At 44.2% G+C, this 25,638-nt stretch overlaps 1 protein-coding gene across 2 annotated transcripts in view; it reads left to right on the top strand.

The window, feature by feature from the left end:
* The window catches only part of MAP3K13 (mitogen-activated protein kinase kinase kinase 13), a 223,040-nt gene that overhangs the window by 3,970 nt on the left and 193,432 nt on the right, over positions 1 to 25,638 (top strand). For both annotated transcript variants that reach the window (XM_073633441.1, XM_073633438.1), the window contains one exon: positions 8,913 to 9,042. The gene's annotated coding sequence lies outside the window, so the exon portion shown is untranslated. The remainder of the gene's footprint in view (positions 1 to 8,912; positions 9,043 to 25,638) is intronic.

Genomic DNA, 25,638 nt, shown 5'->3' with positions numbered 1-25,638 from the left:
CCACCTGCATCCTAACAACTGACGCTAGAAGGCAATACATGCATTCTGGGAACTGAAGATGCTAGGTGACAATAATTGCCTCTGTCCTAGCAACAAAGGATGCTAGGTGGCAGTAGCCACCTGCATCCTAGCAACTAAGTATGCTAAGTGGCAATAGCTGCCTGGGTCTTAGCAACAGAGGACACTAGGCAGCAGTTGCCATCTGCATTCTAGCAACAGAGGAGGCTAGAAGGCAATAGCTACCTATATCCTAGCAACTGAGGACGTTAGGGAGCAATAATTGTCTGTATCCTAGCTACAGAGGACACTAGAAGCAATAGCTGCCTGCATCCTAGCTATGGAGGATGCTAGGTGGCAAAAGTCATCTGCATCCTAGCAACAGAGAATGCTAAGAGGAAATAGCTGCCTGCATCCTAACAACTGAGAATGCTAGGCGGCAATAGCTGCCTCCGTCCTAGCAAAGGAGGACACTAGGAGGTATTAGCCATCTGCATCCTAGCAATGGAGGATGCTAGGCAGAAATAGCTGTTTGTGACCTAGCAACTAAGAGCTGTGAAAATGTGGAATAGACTCCCTCCAGAGCTGGTTCTGGCCAGCTCAGTAGATTGCTTTAAAAAAGGCCTGGATTCTTTCCTAAATGTACATAATATAACTGGTTACTTGATCCAGGGAAAATCTGATTGCCTCTCGGAGGATCAGGAAGGAATTTTTATCCCCTGCTATAGCAAATTGGATCATGCTTTGCTGGGGTTTTTCGCCTTACTGTGGGTATGGGATTGTATTTTTTTTTTTTTTTTGGTTGAACTAGGTGGACTTGTGTCTTTTTTCAACCCGACTAAATATGTAACTAATAGGCTGCATTGATGCTGTACGTTTGTACGCATGTACACAGTGCTTTAGATGTCTCATGTATATGGCTCACAGAGCACGTTTTATGCAAGATCTTGCTGCTAGCTTTGTTTAGCAGTATATTAGCATACCTCCCAACTTTTTGAGATTAGAAAAAGGAACGCCTTTTAGTACAACATATGAAGGAAACGATCCCAGCGGTAATAACCAACGAAGTGTTTTTTTTTCACTCCTAGTTTACCTGTATATTGGATTTTTAAAATAACAAATGCAATAACATAGAGGCTGATTGCAAGGATGCAGTATAACATTTGGAAGATAACTTGTGCATTTTCTATATAGAGCAAAAACATACGTAAGTAGCGCTGTTGCTGGTTGAGAATAACTACAATACACATGTCCTCTGGGAGGAAAACTTGTGAATGATAACAGAATGTGAAGTAAAAACAATGGACAAAAAAACCTTTTTGTATAGGCTAAAACAGTCTGTGATCCAGGGCAAGCCTTTAGGGGAAGCGTGAAGCAGGCTCCAGTAACATGAAAAATAAACAGAAAAAAGCGCCTCCGGGTCAAGATCAGTTAAAAGACTTTAATATACAAAATGCATATGTCCATTTACATAAATGGAAAGGCAAATGGAGCACAGATAATCCTCAGGTAGTGATGTCCCAGCGTGAGTAGCCTGTGTGAAGATCTGTCCATGGGAGAGAAGAAAAACAGTCCCGTCCAGCAGGAAGTCTCTGTCCCAGGGATGAAAACGAGGCTAATCTCAGATGAGCTGTGGAACGCAGGCCTCTGGCGCGGTGATGTCACTGACGATGCAACAACGTTTCGGCGCATGCGCACTGTGTATTACAGGCGCGCACCTTCCTCAAGCATAGAGGATGAAGGCTCCTGGGGGCCTATATAAGTGCTCACGATTGGAGCCATCTTGTGGAGGTTGTGTACAACAACACAACCTGAATAGAGGGACTCCAGCAATAATTAAATGAATGCAACAAATGTGAAGGGACTCAAGGAATAAAAACAAATGAAGATCTAATGGGAAGAGTATATTTATGTCTGTGGGATTATTAGATAAAAATGACTGTGTATATATTGTGTTTTAATCAAATAGATTAAATAATAAAAACAATTAATAGGGGATATGGCGAAATAAAAATGAAAAAACATTTTTTTTATACCTTCCACCCAACACAAGATCCCTTCTATATGGGGAGTGTTATTCCTGCGCTACCAATCAGTGCTGCTATCGGTGGTTTTGGATGGGGAGAAGCAGCTTGCACCGACTGGGGTTCAGCCTTAAACCCTGGTAAATAGCAACTAGAGATGGTGGGGGTTGGTGCTGTGCTAATCCTGAGGTCAAATAAAGTAGCTGGGTGTGCTGGGTATGAGCTCCTGCCTACACTACAGTGAGGGGTGATGGTTCGGCCCTCGACGGCAAATGTAGCACTAAGTGAATAGGCAAGTAATAGGTGCCAAAGCAAATAATCCAAATGAGAAAAAATATAAATATACAAAATTGGGACCTAACCCAAAAAATTATGTGTTGCAAAGTGTAACATGATATGGCTGAGCAGTAAAATTGTGTTGAAATATACTATCTAGTGATCAAGTAATAATATCAAAATAAATAATCTCCAAAAAAATAGCGATTGCCTCTAATGCATATAAAATCAATATAAAGTGCTGTGCATATATATCCAGAAATAAATACAGTATGATCAACCGTGATTAGTATCTTAAATATGTGACCAGACACCTCAGTGCCATAAAAACAAAAAAAATATTCTTAGAGAAATTGACAAATCATACAATGTTACAATGGATAGCCAAAGTGATCTAAAAAATGGTGCATCATGCAAAAAGTGTCCAGCTATCAGCAAGGGGTGCTCAAAATTCCAATAATACAGTTCAGATAAAAGTGCCTTAGTGCAGCAAAAGTCAACTTCAATGTTTCTTTGATGGTGTCACACAATCATGACATGCAAATAACAAATGGATTTGAATAGCATAACTTCAGAAGAGTGGTGACTGTGAAGTGTAAAACAGGATTATATCCATGCAGCAATCCTCAAGTGGTGGGTAATGGCCTCTTACCTCACTATACTGAGGTTACAGCATAGAGCAGCAAGCGCTATTGGTGTCTCCTATACAGGGGGGTCCTAGGTGATGTGCTGTGATTTAATCAGACCTCAGATCCGTAGGAAACATCATGGTAAAATGGAGAGATAAAGTGCCATATAGTGTAGTATTTTGAGGTAAAAGTTAGGCTTTATTCAGCTTTAAAACATCATACAGGATACTCACACAGTAGATAGTGAACGGTACAATGTATCCGGACGAGCGGCGAACTCGTACAGTGCTAACAGTGGGCGGTGCCTGTCCCTACGCGTGGCGTCACGGGTCACGTGACTTCATCAGGGGAATCCCCTGATACGTGACTTCATCAGGGAATCCCCTGATGAAGTCACGTGACCCGTGACGCCACGCGTAGGGACAGGCACCCCCACTGTTAGCACTGTACGAGTTCGCCGCTCGTCCGGATACATTGTACCGTTCACTATCTACTGTGTGAGTACCCTGTATGATGTTTTAAAGCTGAATAAAGCCTAACTTTTACCTCAAAATACTACACTATATGGCACTTTATCTCTCCATTTTACCATGATGTTTCCTACGGATCTGAGGTCTGATTAAATCACAGCACATCACCTAGGACCCCCCTGTATAGGAGACACCAATAGCGTTTGCTGCTCTATGCTGTAACCTCAGGATAGTGAGGTAAGAGGCCATTACCCACCACTTGAGGATTGCTGCATGGATATAATCCTGTTTTACACTTCACAGTCACCACTCTTCTGAAGTTATGCTATTCAAATCCATTTGTTATTTGCATGTCATGATTGTGTGACACCATCAAAGAAACATTGAAGTTGACTTTTGCTGCACTAAGGCACTTTTATCTGAACTGTACTATTGGAATTTTGAGCACCCCTTGCTGATAGCTGGACACTTATTGCATGATGCACCATTTTTTAGATCACTTTGGCTATCCATTGTAACATTGTATGATTTGTCAATTTCTCTAAAAATATTTTTTTTGTTTTTATGGCACTGAGGTGTCTGGTCACATATTTAAGATACTAATCACGGTTGATTATACTGTATTTATTTCTGGATATATATGCACAGCACTTTATATTGATCTTATATGTATTAGAGGCAATCACTATTTTTTTGGAGATTATTTATTTTGATATTATTACTTAATCACTGGATAGTATATTTCAACACAATTTTACTGCTCAGCCATATCATGTTACACTTTGCAACACATATTTTTTTGGGTTAGGTCCCAATTTTGTATATTTATATTTTTTCTCATTTGGATTATTTGCTTTGGCACCTATTACGTGCCTATTCACTTAGTGCTACATTTGCCGTCGAGGGCCGAACCATCACCCCCCACTGTAGTGTAGGCAGGAGCTCATACCCAGCACACCCAGCTACTTTATTTGACCTCAGGATTAGCGCAGCACCAACCCCCACCATCTCAAGATCCCTTCTATACTTTCTCCTTCTGTTCCCAACAATAGTCTCCTCAGTTTTGGATTTCTATTACCGGCAGATATGGGTCACTACCCTTTGGCTAGTGATAGTTCTTTTTTAGTGATGAACCCCTCTCCAGCAGCTCCACAAAAAAGAAAACACGACGGAGAGGCTGTAGAGGGGGAAGAAACAAGCAGAGGAGTAAGTCATCACAAACTTCGGAAACTATAAAGATTTTTAATCTTACTCTAATCTTAATTACTCAGTAGGGGCCTTAATTTTGCTCCTACCTCCAAGCCAGACCCATATGTGTTATTCAAAGACCTCAATAAATACATCAGACATCTCACACTCAAAAGATTCTTTGATATCTAAAGGACCAAACAACCTGAGGCCACTAACACTTCCCATACCGACGTATCTACCTCACTATAGGCGACATCTGTTGAGTTCAGTTTTGATACAGACATGATGGAACAACTCGAGGAACTTAATCTAGATAGCATCATTTCTAACTTGAATCTTTACACACAACATTTATCCACGTCACCACCAGTGCAACATTCCTTTTTAAAACCCAAGTCCATTTTTTACCCGTATCAGTCCAAAGGTCCACACATAACAACATTTTACAATATGGTATTTGCTGACATGAAAAAATGATGTTCCCATCCATCTCCATGTAATTCAAATTTAGGGCATCTCACTCCCCTGGAATACCAAGCCCTAAAATCCCTGGCTGACAATGAGAATCTAATTGTCAAGACTGCAGACAAGGGAGGAGGGGTTGTCATTATGGACCGAGATGACTACATCAAAGAAGCGTATCGTCTTCGAGCTGATACCTCCACATACAGGAAATTAACTAAGGTTCCCCTTCCCGAGTATAAATTTGAAATAAACCTTCTAATAGAAAGGGCAACTAAATCCAACATTTTGGAAAAATCTGAAGCCTCATTCCTAATTAAAGATTTTTACCGTACTCCTTATTTCTATCACATCCCCAAGGTCCATAAAAGTCTGGCCAATCCCCCTGGTAGGCCCATAATAGCAGCCATGGATAGCATAACTTCAGGGCTTTCCAAATACATAGACCATTACCTCCAGCCACTGGCTCAGGGCCTCTAGTCCTATATCAGAGATGGTACCCACCTTCTGGAGTTACTTGAACCATACTCCTGGAATGTTGATTACATCTGGTTGTCATTGGATGTCAGCTCCTTATACACATCCATCCCACATACTTTTGGACTTGCAGCCCTCCATCATTTTCTGTTCCAAGACCAGTATATGAATGATAGACAAGCTGCATTCATTTTGGACTGTACCAAATTTTGTCTTGAACATAATTATTTTGCCTTTGATGATCAATTTTATGTACAAGTTCATGTCACTGCGATGGGCGCTAATTTTGCTCCCTCGTATGCCAATCTGGCAATGGGTCTTTGGGAACACGAGTACGTATGGAACAACAATCCCTACTCTAGGCATCTTGTATACTATGGTAGATACATGGATGATATTATTATCATCTGGAGTGGTTCCCCTCAAGATATATCAGATTTTGTCAACCACTGCAACCACAATCCCCATGGCCTGGTATTTAATTATGTTTCCGATGCAGATAAATTGGCGTTCTTGGATTTAGAGTTATATCATGGTGGTGACACTATATACACGCCAGAAACTACTCCAAACCCACCGCGGGTAATTCCCTGTTACATTACAAAAGTTGCCAACACCACAAGTGGAAGAACAATATTCCAAGAGGCCAATTCTGTCGCCTTAAACGTAACTGTAACAATCAGCTAGATTTCATCAAGGAGAGTAGTGTGCTCAGTGCCAAATTGAGAGATAAGGGATACCCTGAATCACTCATTCAAGATGCATATATGCATTATCTATCAGATACTCCCTTACGGAGCAAAGAAGAAGTTACTGACCAGTCAGTTTGATTCACCACCAGATTCCATCATGACCACAAAAGGAAGGTATTCTTAAAAAGCATTGGCCAATACTTTTAGAGGACCCTCACCTAAAAACTCTTCTACCCAAATTCCCCATAGTAACTTATAGAAGTGCATCCAATGTCAAAAATAAAATTGCTCCTAGCAAGCTGAAAACTTTATCCATACAGTCCAGTCCACGTTTATGCTTACTTCCACTATATGGCATGTTTAAGTGTAGAAAAGTCTTATGCAAAACTTGCGACTATGTAGAACATGGCCAGAAACATTTCTCTACCAAGGGCAAGACCTATGACATCAATGAGTTTTACAATTGCTCATCTGATTTCGTAGTTTATTGCCTCTGTTGTCCCTGTAACTTACTATATGTAGGCCGTACTATTCGCCCCCTTAGACAAAGGTTTGGGGAACATCGCAGGAAGATTGAGGAAGGGAAAGATAAACATAGTGTCCCTCACCATTTTTCAAAATGCCAAAAAGGTTCCACCCACATCCTGAAGGTTTGGGTCCTAGAACAAATGCCGAAAAATCTTTCTGAAACAGAAAGGTTTTTCAGGCTGTGTGAACGGGAAACCTATTGGATATATTCCCTTGACACTCTGTCACCTGGGGGAATTAATGAGACTCTGGAGTATCTATGATCTTATAATAATTTATGATTGTTCTCTTTCCCTTTTATTTCCCCTCTTCTATCCCGACTTTCCCTTTTTTAGTGAATCAGACATACCACCATTATACTATATTCAATAAAAATAAAGTGTATAAAATACATCTAAATGTATACATACATATATAGGGAATCCAGTCCACGATAGATTGTATTCATCTTGTTTTTTCATCTCCATTTCTTTTCTATTTCCTAAAACCAGTTATTTTTAATGATTATGGTCCAGTTTTTAAATATCCTTTCTAATACATATATTTTTTGGGGTTCTTTTTGTATACTGACCCCTCTTTCCCCCCAAAAAAAAATGTTTTTTCATTTTTATTTCGCCATATCCCCTATTATTTGTTTTTATTATTTAACCTATTTGATTAAAACACAATATATACACAGTCATTTTTATCTAATAATCCCACAGACATAAATATACTCTTCCCTTTAGATCTTCATTTGTTTTTATTCCTCGAGTCCCTTCACATTTGTTGCATTCATTTATTTATTGCTGGAGTCCCTCTATTCAGGTTGTGTTGTTGTACACAACCTCCACTAGATGGCTCCAATCGTGAGCACTTATATAGGCCCCCAGGAGCCTTCATCCTCTATGCTTGAGGAAGGCGCGCGCCTGTAATACACAGTGCGCATGCGCCGAAACGTCGTTGCATCGTCAGTGACGTCACCACGCCAGAGGCCTGCGTTCCACAGCTCATCCGAGCTTAGCCTCGTTTTCATCCCTGGGACAGAGCCTACACTTCCTGCTGGACGGGACTGTTTTTCTTCTCTCCCATGGACAGATCTTCACACAGGCTACTCACGCTGGGACATCACTACCTGAGGATTATCTGTGCTCCATTTGCCTTTCCATTTATGTAAGTGGACATATTCATTTTGTATATTAAAGTCTTCTAACTGATCTTGACCCGGAGGCGCTTTTTTCTGTTCATTTTCTATATAGGTCTATGCATCAGACTAGAAAGATGGACAGATGGAGTTGGCTGTAAAAAGGTACAGTTACATGAGGGACAGTTGGGAATTATGTAATCAGATTTACAATAAGACATGATATATTTTACCTCGATCTAACGTCTTATGACTATTGACATCTGGCTGTAATAAAATTTAGCTCAAAGGTGAACTCCAGGAAAGAAAATATTGTCTAAATACAAGGTATGTCTATTCTTTTTTGGATCTTTGTGTTATTTATGTACAGCATTTCTTCCAGATCTGTGCAGTAATCCAGTGTGACACTTTGCCCCTGTGCAGGAGCTTCCTGAAAAGACCAGTCACTGTTGCTCTCTTGCTTTATGCAGTGTGACTAGTCTTGTCTCCACCCCCTCCTGTAGTTTTCTCCAGGCAGCCTGTAGTGGGTGGAGCTACTGGATCTCTCCCACAGCTCTGCTCTCTGCATAGGCTATGTACAGCACAGCGATGATATCAGCAATATTTTTGCATGTTAGAATCTGGGTTTGCAAAGGAATTTAAGTGCCAGACAGGCAATTTTATTGAAAAAATAGCAAAATATCCCACTCCTACAAATAAAAAAAATAAAAAAAGAAAAGAAAGGGAAGAAGTGGAAAAGTAACCAGTCTGAGGATCATCAGATTTGCGTTAAAAAGGTAAGGGCCCATACACACTATATAACTTTTGTTGTCTGATTTCCTTTAGATTTACCAAAACGATGTAGTGCTAGGGTCTGACTGATTGCATACAAATTTAAACTCTTAAGGTTTGACCTCATATTATATGGTTTTGGTAAATCTGACGGATAAAATCTACAGAAAATTGTATATTGTGTATCCAGCTTAACAGTCACAACGGTTTAGTTGAATAAGCTGTGTATGAAAGTATAAAGGTACACAATCTCACAATCATTTAACTTCTAGGGTCTGCTACTGCTTTTAAGAAGAGTCAATGCAAGGCGACTGATTTGGTGTTTTGTTATGAAGATGCTGCCAGAAAATAATGGTGGGAGACACAGACTGCGGAGACCTACATGTTCCACCATAGAAGGAGGTATGCTTCTGATTTGGGAAAGGACCAAATGAATGATTTCTAACTGTTATGCTCCGTACACACGGTCGGATTTTCCGATGGAAAATGTCCGATCGGAGTGTGTTGTCGGAAATTCCGACCGTGTGTGGGCTCCATCGGACATTTTCCATCGGATTTTCCGACACACAAAGTTGGAGAGCAGGAGATAAAATTTTCCGACAACAAAATCCGTTGTCGGAAATTCCGATCGTGTGTACACAAATCCGACGGACAAAGTGCCAGGCATGCTCAGAATAAATAAAGAGATGAAAGCTATTGGCCACTGCCCCGTTTATAGTCCCGACGTACGTGTTTTACGTCACCGCGTTCAGAACGATCGGATTTTCCGACAACTTTGTGTGACCGTGTGTATGCAAGACAAGTTTGAGCCAACATCCGTCGGATAAAATCCTAGGATTTTGTTGTCGGAATGTCCGAACAAAGTCCGACTGTGTGTACGGGGCATTAGAATCTACCTAAACCCAAGAATGCAAATGTTATATATTGCAGTTTATCAGTTCTTAGATATGGCTGCATTAGTGGTCATTTTTCTGGGTAAGAACATTTTCAGCAAGTACATAAAATACTCGTTGATCATGCCAGAAATGCAGTGTCCTTGTCATTTCATGTGAGCTGAACTACAGTATCTCACAAAAGTGAGTACACCCTTCACATTTTTATAAATATTTTATTATATCTTTTCATGTGACAACACTGAAGAAATGACACTTTTCTGCAATGTAAAGTAGTGAGTGTACAACTTGTATAACAGTGTAAATTTGCTGTCCCCTCAAAATAACTCAACACACAGCCATTAGGGTCTAAACCGCTGGCAACAAAAGTGAGTACACCCGTAAGTGAAAAATGTCCAAATTTGGCCCATTAGCCATTTTCCCTCCCCGGTGTCATGTGACATGTTAGTACTACAAGGTCTCAAGGTCACAAGGTGTGAATGGGGAGCAGGTGTGTTAAATTTAGTGTTATCACTCTCACTCTCTCATACTGGTCACTGGAAGTTCAACATGGCACCTCATGGCAAAGACTTCTCTGAGGATCTAAAAAAAAAGAATTGTTGCTCTATATAAAGATGGCCTAGGCTATAAGAAGATTGCCGAGACCCTGAAACTGAGCTGCAGCATGGTGGCCAAGACCATACAGCTGTTTAACAGGACAGGTTCCACTCAGAACAGACCTCGACATGGTCGACCAAAGAAGTTGAGTGCATGTGCTCAGCATCATATCCAGAGGTTGTCTTTGGGAAATAGACATATGAGTGCTGCCAGCATTGCTGCAGAGGTTGAAGGGGGGGGGGGGGGGGGCAGCCTGTCAGTGCTCAGACCATACGCTGTACACTGCATGAAATTGGTCTGCATGGCTGTTGTCCCAGAAGGAAGCCTCTTCTAAAGATGATGCACAAGAAAGCCTGCAAACAGTTTGCTGAAGACAAGCAGACTATGGACATGGATTACTGAAACCATGCCCTGTGGTCTGATGAGACCAAGATAAACTTATTTGGTTCAGATGGTGTCAAGTGTGTGTGGCGGAAACAGGTGAGGAGTACAAAGACAAGTGTGTCTTGTCTACAGTCAAGCATGGCGGTGGGAGTGTCATGGTCTGGGGCTGCATGCGTGCTGCCAGCACTGGGGAGCTACAGTTCATTGAGGGAACCATGAAATCCAACATGTAATGTGACATACTGAAGCAGAGCATGATCCCCTCCCTCCGGAGACTGGGCCGCAGGGCAGTATTCCAACATGATAACGACCCCAAACACACCTCCAAGACGACCACTGCCTTGTTAAAGAAGCTGAGGGTAAAGGCGATGGACTGGCCAAGCATGTCTCCAGACCTAAACCCTATTGAGCATCTGTGGGGCATCCTTAAATGGAAGGGGGAGAAGCGCAAGGTCTCTAACATCCACCAGCTCCGTGATGTCGTCATGGAGGAGTGGAAGAGGACTCCGGTGGCAACCTGTGAAGCTCTGGTGAATTCCATGCCCAAGAAGGTTAAGGCAGTGCTGGAAAATAATGGTGGCCACACAAAATATTGACACTTTGGGCCCAATTTGGACATTTTCACTTAGGGGAGTACTCACTTTTGTTGCCAGCGGTTTAGACATTAATGGCTGTGTGTTGAGTTATTTTGAGGGGACAGCAAATTTACACTGTTATACAAGCTGTACACTCACTGCTTTACATTTCTTCAACTTTACATTGTAGAGTAGTATCTCTTTTGTGAGATACTATAGAAGCAAAACAATGTTATCGTTCTCGTATAAACTACTAAACGCTTCTTCCCCCATCTAATGAAGATGAACAAAGGCATACATGTTTTTGATGCCCACTCAAGGTGGCATCTGGACGGGAAGTGTTGTTATTCACAAGGTTAAAAATATACGGTAAATAATGCAGCCACCTCCTCTAAGAGTGGTAAGCTGCAAAATATAAAGTGCTTGTTTTGTGGTTTAGATACACTTTAATTGTTTGAACTCAACCCTAAGAGCAATGTATTTTATATGGGACCAAATTTATAATTCATCTTTCAGAGGGTTGGAATCTGATTGGCTGCCTTGTGCAGCTGCATTTGTACATCATAAAGTAGGCCTCAATATAGAGGTAAGAGTGATGCTTGATTTTCCATAGAACAGATTCATACAACTATCCAGAATATATACTATATTACCAAAAGTATTGGGACACCTGCCTTTACACACACATGAACTTTAATGGCATCCCAGTCTTAGTCCGTAGGGTTCAATATTGTGTCGGCCCACCCTTTGCAGCTATAACAGCTTACACTCTTCTGGGAAGGCTGTCCACAAGGTTTAGGAGTGTGTCTATGAATGTTCCAGAAGCGCATTTGTTAGGTCAGGCACTGATGTTGGACGAGAAGGCCTGGCTTGCAGTCTCCACTCTAACTCATCCCAAAGGTGTTCTATTGGGTTGAGATCAGGACTCTGTGCCAGTCAAGTTCCTCCACCCCAAACTCGCTCACCCTTGTCTTTATGGACCTTGCTTTGTGCACTGGTCCAAATCATTTGGTGGAGGGGGGATTATGATGTGGGGTTGTTTTTCAGGAGTTGGGCTTGGCCCCTTAGTTCCAGTGAAGGGAACTCAAGGCGTAGCATACTAAGACATTTTGGACAATTTCATGCTCCCAACTTTGTGGGAACAGTTTGGGGATGGCCCCTTCCTGTTCCAACATGACTGCGCACCAGTGCACAAAGCAAGGTCCATAAAGACATGGATGACGAGTTTGTGGTGGGGGAACTTGACTGGCCTGCACAGAGTCATGACCTCAACCCATAGAACACGTTTTGATTGAATTAGAGTGGAAACTGTGTGTAAAGGCAGGTGTCCCAATACTTTTGGTAATATAGTGTATGTATCCTGTGATTTCTGTGATCTATATAATTTTGCATAAATCATTAAAGTGAAAGTCCAGATTATTTCAAACTAAGACTAAATCTGCTCCTACCTCCTTCTAAACCCTATTCTATCTACCCTGTGAAATGAAGATATACTTACCTATCCTGAGAGTGATCCGGTAAGGTCATATGATCAGCTGTTGGCAGCAGCTCCAGGGTAGAGGAGGGACAGCTGACAACAGATGCCCCATAGTAGATCTGTGTGTGATGTCAGCGCCCAGGCTCTGCAGCCGCTGGAGAGCTCATGTGGCCGGACCAGATCGGTCTCAGAATGGGTAAGTATATGCATGTTCCTTTCACAGTGTAGATAGAATAGGGTTTAGAAGTGGGGTGGGAGCAGGTTTAGGCTTAGGAATAGGCTGAACTTCCACCTTAAAGTGGTATTAAAGCCAAAACCAAAAATTGAATACTTTGCATTTTACCAATTATTAGATGTGGTGGCTGTAATCAATTTCTTTTTTCATGCTCTTTTCCCCTCTGCTCACCTGATGATTTGGCCAGTAACACACTTCCTGTATTAGAGTGCCTCCACTCTGGATGAAGGAGCACAGGGGGCACAGCAGTCAGCAGCATTGTCAGTCTTGAGGGGTTGTGTTAAATGTACTAGCAAACTCAGATAAACTAACAAGTTGAGGCCAAACTCCAGCTCACACTCTATATTCAGATACAGCAAACAGTTTTTTTTTTCTTTTTTAGATAAAGGTCTTACATGAATAAATTAAAAACTGATTATTATAAGCACTCCTTTCAGTGTGAAATGGTTTGTCTCATCCCTGTAAACTGATACATTTGCAGGAGAGCTTATTCTTTTGAAAAACATCGAACTCAATGGGGTTGATTTACTACATTTGGAGAGTGCAAAAACTGGATATCTAAGGGTATCCTAATATTAATGTCTTCTCAATAATGTGTTATTAAACTCTAATTTTACACTTTTCCTTGCGGGTAAGCTTATAGTAAAGCCCGGTACACACGGGCCGAATGTCGGCTGGTATCGGCCGGTTCAACTAAAAGCGACCAACATTCCTCCCATGTGTACACCAGCCTGTCTGACAGAAGCCACCTGAACGGGCATGCTGGAAAGCCAGCATCCAGTCGGTATCAGTCGGTGTCAGCGCTGGCAGCTGACCGGTGTGTTCTGGAGGGGGGACAGCCCCCCTTTTCAGTGGGGAGATTGCTGTACTAACCTTGGATAGTTAGTACAGCGAGGTCCTGCGCTCCTCAGTTTTTTTTTTTCGTTCAGGCCGCTAGGTTGAATGTAAAAAAACTCATAGTGTGTACCAGGCTTTAGTCTTAGCTGTAGGTACCCTAGAAATGGCCTAAAGCTGTAGCACTAATGTAGTAATATGTGGTGTATACTAGCACATTATGGCAAAACCACCTTGGGCTCATTTAACCACTTTAATACCAGGCACTTTTTCCCCCTTCCTGCCCAGGCCAATTTTTAGCTTTCAGTGCTGTCACACTTTAGCCTCATACACACGATAGGACTTTGTACAAACTTTCTCGTGGATTTTTGTACAAAGGGCGTTGGCCGTAAACGAATTAAGCATACACACGGCAGGACTTTTTCATCCAACTTTCACCACATCACGTGGTTTTTCAGCTCTTTACCGCCACCCTTTGGTCAACTTCTGTATTGTTGTCTGATCTTTTGCATTGGTTCTGCGCATGCGTGTTTGTACAGTAGGTGACCGCGATATTGTGTCAATCTCGCCGCTGTTATCACCTGCGAGCCCCGTCGTGGGAGGCAGCTCGCTCATCGGGAAAGGAAAAATGTGTTTTTTCCTTTCCCGATGAGCGACAAGCATTGCCGACAGGTGTTTGGTATGAATCATGAGGGGGAACTCCACACCACATTTTAAATAAAAAAACGGCATGGGTTCCCCTCCAAGAGCATACCAGACCCTTAGGTCTGGTATGGATTTTAAGGAGAACCCCCTACACCGGAAAAACGGCATGCGGGTCCCCCCCAAAGTCCAGACCCTTATCCAAGCATGCAGCCCAGCGGGTCAGGACAGGGGGTGGGAACGAGCGAGCGCCCCCCCCCCCCCCCGAACCGTACCAGGCCGCATGCCCTCAACATGGGGGGTGGGCGCTTTGGGGCAGGGGGCGCCCTGCGGCCCCTCACCCCAAAGCACCTTGTCCCCATGTTGATGAGGACAAGGGCCTCTTCCCGACAACCCTGGCTGTTGGTTGTTGGGGTCTGCGGGTGGAGGGCTTATCGGAATCCGGGAGCCCCCTTTAATAAGGGGGCCCTCAGATCCAGGCCCCCCACCCTATGTGAATGAGTATGGGGTACTATTACTCCTACTCATTCACCTGGGGAAAAAAAGTGTAAAAAAAAAAACACTAGACAGATTTTTAAAGTAATTTATTAGGCAGCTCCGGGGGGTCTTCTTCCGACTTCGGGGGTCTCTTCCAACTTCTCCGCTCTCTCCGGCCTCTTCTCCAGGTGTTCGGTTCTTCTCCCGCTCTCCGGTTCTTCTGCCGGGTTCCTCCGCTATCTTCTGCTCTTTTGCTAGCGGTGGCCCGGTCTTCTCCGGTTGATGTCACCTGGTGACCCTGCCCCTCATGATGTCACAGTCCGATCATGCCTCGGGACTGTGACGTCATAAGGGGCGGGGTCACCGGGTGACATGAAACGGTGACCACGCCCCATGCCTATATAAGTCATTTCGCACCTCGCACACGGCATTACAGCGGGAGAGAGCGTCGTGTCAACATCGGAAGAAGAGACGAGGGAACAAGACGACGGAGAAGACCGGGCCACCGCTAGCAAAAGAGCAGCAAAAGAGCAGAAGATAGAGGAAGAACCCGGCAGAAGAACCGGAGAGCTGGAGAAGAACCGGAGACCTGGAGAATAGGCCGGAGAGTGGGAGAAGAACTGGACACCTGGAGAAGAGGCCTGAGAGAGCGGAGAAGTCGGAAGAGACCCCCGGAGCTGCCTAATAAATTACTTTAAAAACCTGTCTAGTGTTTTTTTATTGACACTTTTTAAGGGCCTGGTATGCCCTTGGAGGGGAATTCCTTCTCGTGCTCGCTGCAATAGGAAAATGTGTTTTTCCTATTGCAGACAGTGCGAGATGTACAGTACCCTGTCGCGGAGAACCAGCGCGATCGCGCTAGAAACATTCTCGCGGGCAGGTACTGTAGTTTGTACAAAAGTCCGATGGTTTTGTGTACACACGATCTGACTTTGCTCCATCTGACTTTTGTTGCCGGAAAGTTTGTCCGTTTGCACAGCCAACAAAAGTCCGATGAAAACTGAAAAAGTTTGTCCGATGGAGCGTACACACGGTAGGATGTTGCCTTAAAACAGCTAATTTGCTGTTGTTGTCAAAAAGTCTGATCGTGTGTACGGGCCTTAAGCATGACAATTGCGTAGTCATACAACACTGTACCCAAATTAAATTTTCTCTTTTTTTTTTTTTTACACAAATAAATAAAGCTTTCTTTTGGTGGTATTTAATCACCACTGGGTCTTTTTATTTTTTGCAAAATACACGTTTCTGTTATAAAATTTTGCAAATAAATAATCTTTCTTCATAAATTTAGGCCTAATGTATTCTGCTACATTTCTTTGGTGAAAATAACCCAAATCAGTGTATATTATTTAGTCTGCAGGAAAGTTATAGTGTCCACAAACTATGGTATATACAGCATATCTGAAAATCGATGTACTGATGGCCTATCTCATTTCTTGAGACCCGAAAAATGGCAGTAGACAGTCAGGTATTTAGTAAGAGGAATGGCTCTTTTTTGTAATTTTTTGTTTGGAAAAATAAGAAAACATTATTTTTTTTTACATACTGTCACCAGTGCACTACAGCGTCATCATATAACTGGTGTGGCAGTGACCAGGGACACTGACTGGTTACAGTATGTAAAAAAAAAAAAAACTTTTTTTTTTGAGTTTTTTTAGCCGCGTTTGACGTTTGAAATGCCTCTAAACACAGCTTCTGAACTTATTTTATTGGGTTCCAAAAAAAGCCTCTAAACACAATTGCCTAGAAACGACTATAAATGAACCAGCGTACATGTACTGATAAGATAACATAGAGGAGGGTCCAGGAGCAGTTGAAAAAAATGCCCAACTGCATCTAAATGTCTGTTTACCAGCAGCAGTGTACATGAGGCCTAAAGCTTACCAAAACAAATCAAATGTTGGTCAATTCCTGAAGAAATGCCGAAACTTGCTCAGTGGGTGACCATTAACTTAAAAATCAAAGGAGCCAAGTGGAAAATTGTCAGCTGGAAAGTGGTTGCATTCAATCAAAAGCAGACACTGTTCACAGATTTTGGCAGATGGTGGGGTCCGCTATCAAAATACAATAACGGCAGCTGGAGATTGTTCCTGTGTAGCGTGTATGGAGGAATCTGTTGGATTTATATGTATAGCCAGCTTAGGTCGTGCTGCACAGGGGAGTACAGCAGGCAATAAAAAAAAAAAAAACTGGAGTACTACTTAAAATTCTATATCTGTCAACAGTTCTACTTTAACTCACATCCTACAGTGCATCCAGAAAGTATTCACAGCACTTCACTTTTTCCACTTTTTGTTATGTTACAGCCTTATTCCAAAATGGATTAAATTCATTATTTTCCTCAAAATTCTACAAACAATACCCCATAATGACAATGTGAAAGAAGTTTGCTTGAAATCTTTGCAAATGTATTAAAAATAAAAAAACAAGAAAAAATTAATATACATAAGTACCGTATTTATTGGCGTATAACACACACTTTTTTCCCCTTAAAATCAGGGGAAAATCGTGGGTGCGTGTTATACGCCGATCCCCCGCTGACTGTGAGCGGAGCGAGCGCCGGCCGCCGATATACATAGCTAGCCGAGTGTACTCAGCTAGGTTCGGCTAGCTCCGCTCACAGTCATGCCCAGTCCCGCCCTATGATGGACACAGGGACTGGGCGTGACTGTGAGCGGAGCTAGCCGAACCTAGCCGAGTACACTCAGCTATCTACAGTACCTGACCGCGAGATTGTGTTTCCAGCGCGATACCATCGCGCTGGTTCTCGGCGACAGGGTACTGTGAATGTCGCGCTGGCTCGCTCATCGGGAAAGGAAAACTTTGTTTTCCTTCCGCGATGAGTGACAGGCAGTGCTGACAGCTGTCTGGTATGAATCCTGAGGCGGGAACACCGCGCCAAATTTTAAATGAAAAAAACGGCGTGGGTTCCCCCCTCGGGGGCATACCAGGCCCTTAGGTCTGGCATGGATTGTAAGGGGAACCCCCTATGCCGAAAAATCGGCGTGGGGGTCCCCCCCAAATCCATACCAGACCCTTATCCGAGCATGCAGCCCGGCCGGCCAGGAAAGGGGGTGGGGACGAGCGAGCGCCCCCCCCCCCTCCTGAGCCGTACCAGGCCGCATGCCCTCAACATGGGGGGGTGGGTGCCTTGGGGGAGGGGGGCGCCCTGCGGCCCCCCCACCCCAAAGCACCTTGTCCCCATGTTGATGAGGACAAGGGCCTCTTCCCGACAACCCTGGCCGTTGGTTGTCGGGGTCTGCGGGCGGGGGGCTTATCGGAATCCGGGAGCCCCCCTTAATAAGGGGGCCCCCAGATCCCGGCCCCCCACCCTGTGTGAATGAGTTTGGGGTACATGGTACCCCTACCCATTCACCTAGGGAAAAGTGTCAATATAAAAAACACACAGTACACAGGTTTTAAGAGTAATTTATTAGTCAGCTCCGGAGGTCTTCTTCCGACTTCGGGGGGTCTCCTTCCGACTTCTCCCGGTGTTCGGCCTCTTCTCCCGGTGTTCGGCCTCTTCTCCCGGACCCCACCGCTATCTTCTTCCAGCTCTATTGCCAGCGAGGGGCCCGGTCTGCTGCCGCTGTCTTGTCGCCGCTGTCTCGCCGCCGCTGTCTCGCCGCCGCTGTCTTGCCGCTTCTTCTCTTCTTTTCTTCTTCCCCGATGTTGACACGACGCTCTCTCCGGCTCGAATGCTGTGTGCGAGCTGCGGAGCCATTTATATAGGCGGTAACCCCGCCCCCTTACGACGTCATGGTCCCAGCATGCGCAGGGACTCTGGGGTCACGCCCCCTTATGACGCCAGAGTCCCTGCGCATGCTGGGACCATGACGTCGTAAGGGGGCGGGGTTACCGCCTATATAAATGGCTCCGCAGCTCGCACACAGCATTCGAGCCGGAGAGAGCGTCGTGTCAACATCGGGGAAGAAGAAAAGAAGAGAAGAAGCGGCGAGACAGCAGCGACAGCAGCGACAAGACAGCGGCGGCGAGACAGCGGCGACGAGACAGCGGCGACAAGACAGTGGCAGCAGACCGGGCCCCTCGCTGGCAATAGAGCTGGAAGAAGATAGCGGTGGGGCCCGGGAGAAGAGGCCGAACACCGGGAGAAGAGGCCGAACACCGGGAGAAGTCGGAAGGAGACCCCCGGAGCTGACTAATAAATTACTCTTAAAACCTGTGTACTGTGTGTTTTTTATATTGACACTTTTCCCTAGGTGAATGGGTAGGGGTACCATGTACCCCAAACTCATTCACACAGGGTGGGGGGCCGGGATCTGGGGGCCCCCTTATTAAGGGGGGCTCCCGGATTCCGATAAGCCCCCCGCCCGCAGACCCCGACAACCAACGGCCAGGGTTGTCGGGAAGAGGCCCTTGTCCTCATCAACATGGGGACAAGGTGCTTTGGGGTGGGGGGGGCCGCAGGGCGCCCCCCTCCCCCAAGGCACCCACCCCCCCATGTTGAGGGCATGCGGCCTGGTACGGCTCAGGAGGGGGGGGCCGCCCGCTCGTCCCCACCCCCTTTCCTGGCCGGCCGGGCTGCGTGCTCGGATAAGGGTCTGGTATGGATTTGGGGGGGACCCCCACGCCGATTTTTCGGCATAGGGGGGTTCCCCTTACAATCCATGCCAGACCTAAGGGCCTGGTATGCCTCCGAGGGGGGAACCCACGCCGTTTTTTTCATTTAAAATTTGGCGCGGTGTTCCCGCCTCAGGATTCATACCAGACAGCTGTCAGCACTGCCTGTCACTCATCGCGGAAGGAAAACAAAGTTTTCCTTTCGCGATGAGTGAGCCATCTCGGCGCTGGCCCCTGCGACGGGGCTCGTAGGTGTCAAATCTCGCCGAGAAGTGCGGCGAGATTGACACAATATCGCGGTCACCTACTGTATGTATATAGGTGGCGCTCGGCTCCGCTCATAGTCAGCGGGGGATCGTCGAGGATCGGGCGGGACTACGAGAGGAGCCGAAAGCGGCCGAGACCCGCCGAGATTCACAGGACCGGCTCTGTTTATCTCGGCACGCCATTTTCAAACTGCAGTGATACTGACAAGTCACTGCAGTTTAACTGCAGCCTGGGCAAGGCTGCAGATGGGCACTGACAAGGCTGCAAATGACACCAAGGCTGCAAATGACACCAAGGCTGCAAGGCTGCAAATGACACCAAGGCTGCAAGGCTGCAAATGACACCAAGGCTGCAAATGACACCAAGGCTGCAAATGACACCAAAGCTGCAAGGCTGCAAATGACACCAAGGCTGCAAATGACACTGGACAAGCATGCAGATAGACGCTGTGCAAGGCTGCAGATGGACACTGATAAGGCTGCATTGATGGGCATTTAAATGTAACTTTTTTTTCCTTAAAACATTTTTTCCTTAAAATTCTCTCCTAAACTTGGGGTGCGTGTTATACGCCGGCACGTGTTATTCGCTGGCACGTATTATACGCTGATAAATACGGTATTCACAGCCTTTGCTCAATACATTGTTGAAGCACATTTGGCACCAATTACAGCCTCTTTTGAGTATGATACTACAAGCTTGGCACACCTATTTTTGGGCAGTTTCTCCCATTCTTCTTTGCAGGATCTCTCAAGCTCCATCATGTTGGATTTGTTTGCTTAGGGTCATTGTCCTGTTGGAAGATGAACCTTTGCTCCAATCTGAGATCTAGAGTGCTCTGGAGTAGGTTTTCATCAAGGATGTCCCAGTACATTGCTGCATTAATCTTTCCCTCGATCCTGACTAGTCTCCCAGTTCCTGCCACTGAAAAACATCCCAACAGCATGATGCTGCCACCACTGTGCTTCACTGTAGGGATGGTATTGGCCAGGAGATGAGCGGTGCCTGGTTTCCTCCAAACATTACGCTTGCTATTCAGGCCAGAGAGTTCAATCTTTGTTTCATCAGACCAGAGAATTTTGTTTCTCATGGTCTGAGAGTCCTTCAGGTGCCTTTTGGTGAACTCCAGGCGGGCTGTCATGTGCCTTTTACTGAGGAGTGGCTTCCGTCTGGCCACTCTACCATTAGGGGTCCGCATCTTCACTGGCCTCACGATTCGATTCAATTACGATTATTAGGTCCACGATTCACGATGCATCACGATTACTGCGCGCGTTTTTCATCCAAAAAATTTAAGTAGTCAGAAGAACTCAATTTTTTAAATTTTATCTGTTCTTAAAAAAAAGACAACACTCCTTGCATGTAGCAAAGTGTAAAAACACAGCAGACAACTTAAAGAGGAGCTCCAGACTGCCCCCAAATGACTACAGAAGATGGTCAGAGACTGCAGACACGATACAGGAGATGGTCAGAGACTGCAGACATGATACAGGAGATGGTCAGAGACTGCAGACATGGTACAAGAGATGGTCAGAGACTGCAGACATGATACAAGAGATGGTCAGAGACTGCAGACATGATACAAGAGATGGTCAGAGACTGCAGACATGATACAGGAGATGGTCAGAGACTGCAGACATGATACAGGAGATGGACAGAGACTGCAGACATGATACAGGAGATGGTCAGAGACTGCAGATATGATACAGGAGATGGTCAGAGACTGCAGATATGGTACAGGAGATGGTCAGAGACTGCAGACATGGTACAGGAGATGGTCAGAGACTGCAGACATGATACAGGAGATGGTCAGAGACTGCAGACATAGTACAGGAGATGGTCAGAGACTGCAGACCTGCTGGACATGGTAAGGGAGGTGCCAGACTGTCCTATCCAAGATAAATAATACCCACCACTAACCTGTCCCATATAATACTATTACCATAGCGCTCCCCTGCCCAGTGTCACCATGGACCAATTCCTATCCTTCTCGACCAGCATCCACACAGTCCTCTGCTCTTCCCCCACCTCTACACAGTGAACATGCAGATAGGGCAATAAAACAAAAAATTGTGTGCAGTGCTTTGTGGTGATAATAAATGCACAAAAAAAGTCTTACTTATTCAAAGTAATTCCAGTGCTGAGTGTTCTCTGCTGTGTTCAAATCATTCACCAGAAATCAGGAATGACACAGCAGAGAACACTAAGCACTGGAATTACTTTGAATAAGTAAGACTTTTTTTGTGCATTTATTATCACCACAAAGCACTGCACACAATTTTTTGTTTTATTGCCCCATCTGCATGTTCACTGTGTAGAGGTGGGGGAAGAGCAGAGGTGTCCTCCATGCGGCCCCCTTACCTGGCTTGATATGCCGCAGCTCCACTCTCTTCCTCGTCTCCGTCACACCTGCTTGACATGCCGCGGCTCCACTCTCCTCCTCGGAGCTCTGTGCTCCACAAGCCAGCTGCCGCCACTCTTAGCTACAGCAGCTCTGGCCACCGGCGCTCCATGTCCCCGCAAACATGCACACAGCGTCGCTCCTCGCAGGGCAGCAGGGGGATGACGTAAGGCAGGGGCAGTAAGCAGGAAAAGCCGGCGTGGCTTACTCCCGCGGCTCTTCGGTGGCTTTCGGCTCCGTTTGGTCGCAGAGGCGGGGCATAACGCGGCGCGAGGATGACGTCATCCTCAATCGATGCCTTTAAAGCTATAGCATCGATGCCGCATCGTGGACGGTCGGATGCCGATGCATCGATTCGGCGATTAATTTCAACAGCCCTATCTACCATACAGGCCTGATTGGTGGAGTGCTGCAAAGATGATTGTTCTTCTCTCTCCGCAGAGAAACGCTGTCAGAGTGACCATCGGGTTCTTGGTCACCTCCCTGACTTCTCCCCTGATCGCTCAATTTGGCCGGGCGGTCCACTCCAGGAAGAGTCTTGGTGGATCCAAACTTCTTCCGTTTACGGATGATGGAGGCCACTGTGCTCAGTGGGACCTTCAATGCTTCAGACATTTTTCTGTACCTTTCCCAGATCTGTGTCTCAATACAATTCTGTCTCGGAGGTCTACAGACAAATCCTTTGACTTCATGGCTTGGTTTGTGCTCTGACATGCACTGTTAACTGCAAGACCTTATATAGACAGGTGTGTGCCTTTCACGTCCAGTCAAATCATGTCCAGTCAACTGAATTTACCACAGATGGACTCCAATCAAATTGTAGAAACATCTCAAGGATGATCAGTGGAAACATGATGCACCTAAGCTCAATTTTGAGCGTCATGGCAAAGGCTGTGAATACTTATGTATCTGTGAATTGTTTTGTTTTTGTATTTTTAATAAATTTGAAAAGATTTCAAATAAACGTCTTTGACGTTGTCATTATGGGGTATTGTTTGTAGAATTTTGAGGAAAATAATGAATTTAATCAATTTTGGAATAAGGCTGTAACATAACAAAATGTGGAAAAAGTGAAAAACTGTGAATACTTTCCGGATGCACTGCATATCCTTAATGCAGCAAGAATCCTATCATTGTCTTAAAGTGGATATCAATCTTAACTGAATGACATCAAGGGGGGGATTTACTAAAGGAAAATAGACTGTGCACTTTTCAAGGGAAGTTGCACTCATTTCCCCAGAGCTTTCCATCATCCAATCATGTGCAAGCAAAAATGCAGTTTTATTTTCCTTGCACCTGATTGGTTATTCCTGACAAATATTTTTGATGACTTTTTAAATTAGCAAGTATATTCAATTCATTATAACCTTTTTCCTGTTTGTATTCCACTTTCATCTATCAGGTGAATTAGTCCATACTGAAAGTCTATGCTTTAATATACACTTATACCTTTTGTATTACCCTATTTTTATTCATTTGTATTCCCTTTTCTCATGTCCTAAAGCTGAATTCCAGGTATGGCAATTTTTACATAGTTACATAACATGATCTAGCTTGGATGTAGGTATGGGTCATACCTGGCCAATCCCCAGGAAAGATGGAAATACCTGTAGTAGGCTTGAGCAATGTACCTATGGTAAAATTACCCTACCTAGAATTTAGCTTTAAGAACTCGGTGTTAGCCCTGGTTCACACTGGTGTGATTTGACATGTCAAATCGGCGGCAATTGCCGGCAATTAGTACTAGTTTCTGTACTACTTTTTGCGATTTCCATTGACATCTGTGCAGAAACCCACACAGATGTCTGTGAAATCGCTGCTGAAATTGGGACTGACATGCAGGAGTGAAATTGTGCTCATTAGGCTGAACGCTCGCTCTTCATTCCTGCAACTTAGTGTGAACCTGGGCTTAAGCTGAATTTTATAAAAAAAAAAAAAAAAAGTTCCTTTCAGCTTGATGCTCATTATTCTATGCCATGCAGCCTTCTGCACTCAGAACTCTGAGGGTGGTGCTCATAACATGAGAACATTTGACCTACAGTTTTAGAGGCTCAGATTTTGGATCAGTCTTAAAAGGAAGAACATCTGTTGTATGGATGAACTAAGACAGCCAGGAGCACGTCCTAAATGCTAGGATGGAAATAAGGCACACTCAGCAAGGTGGCTGTGTTCTCTGAGTGAGTCAAAATAAAATGTTATTTGAATGCAATGTATGTTTATTGCGATGTATCCTCAATTAAGAAAAAATGTCATGAATGGGCAAATAGAGCACCAAACCCCTAATTGATTGGTAATCACAAAAGAAGACAAGTGAAACAGGGTTTTTAATGGTACTTAACACCCAAGGAATGAATACACTGATAAAATATTTCTTAGAAAACAATTGTTACATCTTTATTCCATACAAAACATAAAGGAGATTTTAAAACCATCAAATATTTAAAAGTACAAGTACAAAAAAGCAAGTACAGCAGACACAATAGCTTTCAGCCTACCTAATATTATAAATATTATACATAGAGTATCACAAAAACACAGTTGTATAACTTGGGTTGATAATGATGAAACATTCAGATATAGAGACTAGAATGCTGTGAAATATCTACGTGTTTTGCTCCATGAGCTTTATCAGGAGATCACATAGTGTGGTAATAAGAAAACAAATGTTAGAATACATAAACAGTATAATACAATACAGCAACCAAGTATACTGTATATGGAGGTACTTGATATAGAGCTACACACAGCTGATATCTGAAAGCAAAGATATATATGTGCGTTAGACATAGCGACATAGCGAGGAAGGGCTCAAAGCGGCCAAGTCCACCCTATGGAGCACCACTGAAGGCCGGTACAAATATGCAGAGGGGTGTCACCCCACCCAGGGTTAAAATATATAATAAGATCATTAAATAGGCTTATAACCACTCATGGTCTTAAATTGCACAAAAAAGGGATAAACACCAGACTGGACCGCCAACAGTGAGTAAATGTAAAGATATACAGTATAACTAAAAAGAAATGGAAGGGCATCACTGAGTGACCTAGAAAGGTACAAAGAAGTTTATTATTGCAGTTTTTATATACTGCAAACACTGGGTATGAGCTATGTATTAAAGAAAATATTTTGATCATTTTACAGGTTCCCTTTATATTCTATACAATGAAGTGCCTGGGTCAGTGTGTGCTATGTCATTCAGCATAAATTGTGTAGAATTGTCCAGGTTTAAGAAAAAAAAAAAAGACGCCACCCAAGCCCTATCAGGTATGACAGGACAAAGACAAGTGTCAGTTTGTGCAGACAGCAATACTCCCATGTAAGGTTAACCTTTAACTACAGACGTGCTGGAATTCCCCTCTCACCTGAGCCAGTATCGGCTCACAGGCCTGAGTTTCTCTCAGATGTTATTTCGCTAAGCAGGGCCTCACTTTGTAAAGTTTTGATGTTTTATTGTGTGCATTCAGGTGTGTGTGTGTGAGTTTTTTAGAGACATTTAAATAGCGTAGACATGGCAGCTAATTAGAAATCAATCTTGCTCCATTTCTGGGTCCTTGGATAGAATTACTGTATTTATTGGCGTATAACACTCACTTTTTCACCATTAAAATCGGGTGCAAATAGCGTGTGTGTGTTATAC

The sequence above is a fragment of the Aquarana catesbeiana genome, linkage group LG06, assembly GCF_042186555.1.
Source record: "Aquarana catesbeiana isolate 2022-GZ linkage group LG06, ASM4218655v1, whole genome shotgun sequence".
Taxonomy (NCBI): domain Eukaryota; kingdom Metazoa; phylum Chordata; class Amphibia; order Anura; family Ranidae; genus Aquarana; species Aquarana catesbeiana.
Note: the sequence above shows the minus strand (reverse complement) of the source record. Positions and strands in the feature narration are given on the sequence as shown.